Source organism: Micropterus dolomieu, linkage group LG08, assembly GCF_021292245.1.
Source record: "Micropterus dolomieu isolate WLL.071019.BEF.003 ecotype Adirondacks linkage group LG08, ASM2129224v1, whole genome shotgun sequence".
NCBI lineage: Eukaryota > Metazoa > Chordata > Actinopteri > Centrarchiformes > Centrarchidae > Micropterus > Micropterus dolomieu.
In genome coordinates, this window is record NC_060157.1 from 13,578,744 (window position 1) to 13,581,645 (window position 2,902).

The 2,902-nt window shown below is 39.3% G+C and overlaps 1 pseudogene; it reads left to right on the forward strand.

Annotated features, from left to right (window-relative positions):
* The window catches only part of LOC123974696, a 14,917-nt pseudogene that overhangs the window by 4,071 nt on the left and 7,944 nt on the right, over positions 1-2,902 (forward strand).

Sequence of the window (2,902 nt, forward strand, 5' to 3'; positions counted from 1 at the left end):
AACATTCAATGCCATTGAAAGTATGTATGTGCATTATATGTTGAATAAATGTTTAAGATTTGTATGGATTCTCTCCACTTGCATTACACAATGGGAGTGTTGTATATTATACACACTGGAATGTGTATGGAGAAGAAAGATTCAAACAGTAGCCTACATATAGCACAGTGGTAAATCATTATTTTGGCCAGATGATCTGTATGACATTTCTGATGTGTTTGTTGCCTGAGCTGCTAAGAAGCTGACAGCAGAACCAGGTTAGAACAGAAGGGGATGCAGGTTTAACGCTGGGCTGTGGGTGAATGAAGATGGTAACTAGGTTACAAATTAATCCTTAATAATGAAAACACAAATGAAATGAAGAACAATAAATACATCTGTATCGGTAACCTGGATTTAAAACCGTTAACAAAGACACAAACTGGACATTCATTTAAATACAGCCACCTGCTGGTAGAAAGGCGAAACAGATCTATTACTATGAAAACCACATTAAATATGAATTTAATATTAAATATAATGCTAACAGTAACAACTCTGCACACACAATAATTACCTAGGTGAAGCTACCAACTGTATTGCACCAAACAATACGTACATTAAACATGACTCTTGCTGTTTACATGAAGAAATGCACATTATTATATATTGCATAATAAACTACTGTTGCTAACATATTTCTCTCGGTCCAGGTTTATTGATTTGAATCAGCGGCAGATGCCGTGGCATCATAACGTTAGATTACAACCAGAAATCCCACACAAACAACGGCGAAAGGTGCCTGGGTGAATCTGTGGCATGTCGGTTTCACCAGAAATATCACATAAACGGCGAAAGGTGCCGTGGCACCTCAGGGAAAACCTGTGGCATTTTTAGATTACCACTGGAAATGCCACATAAGACAGCGGCAGGTGCTGCGTGCCACCGAAAATACACATAAACGGCGAAAGGTGCCGTGGCATATCAGGAAAAATCTGTGGCATTTTAGATAGCCACCGGAGATGCCGCGGCATCTCAAGCTGCCACCGGAAATGCCACTGGTAGCTGCCGATCCCACTATTTGAGCCAGCCCCTGCTGGCTCAAATAGTTAAAAGCATTACTGCAGAGCAAATGAAGACTAGCCTACACACTGTAACATCTATGTCAGACGATCACTGCATTGATTGAGATATATTAAAAGTGTCCTGTTGTTGAACAGAGCATCGCTTTGGACATCAGCCTGTTTCTTTTATACACATTGGTTACTATTTGTCTTATAGCGATGTCCGACGGTGAGTCCATAAACAGAATGTCTCCGGTGAAACTAGTCTTTCACTCAGAAGCAACCAGCTGTTATTTATTTTTGAGGTGCACAGAGAGAGAGAGAGAAAATGGTAGATAAAATAGCCCTTTTGGGCTTTACGCACGATGCACAGCTTCCTCTGTATGTAGGTTTACCCTGCTTCAAAATGAGCTGCTCTCCTGTTACTGCCACAATAATTACTTGCGTTGTGAAGATTATTTCGATGCTTCAGGAATAATCAGGTTGTATTGGCAGCCTGTGCTACTGCAAAACAAGTGGTTTGGTTGGCTACATCTCCATAATAAAAGGCACAGGTAACAAAAGTTCGCTGGGCAGCAAAAGTGATATTTTTAAGTGATCTTATAAACACCTTCATGGAGATTTAAAAAGAAAAATAATTGTAGAAATAGAATTGTAGAGATAACTAAATTACAGATAATCAACTTCTTCACTGCATTTGCAGAAATATTTTAATGAGCTACTTAAAAAAATAAACTCATCAAGTTGCCTAGACATCTTTACTCTGATAGCCTATCTTGACCTTTCCTCATGTGAACACATATGGGCTGTGATCCTGAACAACAAAACATTTAAATCCCCACATTACCATGGATAGTAGTGGTGCAGTGGGTTGCAGAATCTGTGGTTTGGATCCCTTCCACACGGATGCACATTTAAAGAGGTTACCTCAATCAGTCATGCCTGCGTGTGTGTTGATTCAGCAGTGATGATATCAAAAGTTTATCTTCAGGAGAAAAATCTGAAAGCTGAGAGCTGCTCTGCATTATATTCTGTTACAGTTTTAGACTTTAAATTGTTTTATTAAACCATAAAAACTCTTTTTACAAAGGGTGTCCTGGCCAAGGCAGGCAGTAGTACAACTGCACATTTAAGATGGGAATAAATAATCAGATACAACATCATAAAATATCAAAATGTTCTTAAATATTCGCCACAATTCAGCAACAAGCACGATCAAATGAGTAGTCATAACATCTGAAGGCAGAATTGCCAGCCTTCAAGTCATTTAAAAGCAACCAGTGAAACCGGCTCACAAAGATTCACCCACCTGCTACTTGAATTTTGTGTGTCCCTTTACATAAATAATTTCCACAATAAATTGATGCAGAAAAGGCAGAAATTGGTGCAGAAAAACACCAGAATGCAGGAAATTAAGTGTTTAACACTCACAATTTTCTGGGTGAGTACCCCCAGACCCCCCTGTTCATACTGTCGCAGTTTTGTTGTTATATTATTAGAATTAGACACATGACATTGTAATTTAGCAAAATCAAAATGAGACAGTAAAAAGTGTTGTTGTGAGTTTTGTGTTTTGTTTGTGCCGTATAAGTAGAGCATGTTTACTGTTGCTTTACTGCTTTACAGACTTAACGTTGGGGGGGGGGGGGGGGGGGGGTAAATTATTATGTGAAGATATGAAGTTTTATAGTCTGGTCGATGTCTATGAAGATTCTCAGTCATCCAGGTCATAGTTATCCAACGAAGGTTAAAATCAAGGGCAACTGGAAGACGTTTCGTCCCTCATCCAAAGGACTTCTTCAGTTCTGACTGACTGGCAGGGAAACTCAGCTATTTAACCTCAGTGGGGTCGTTATCCC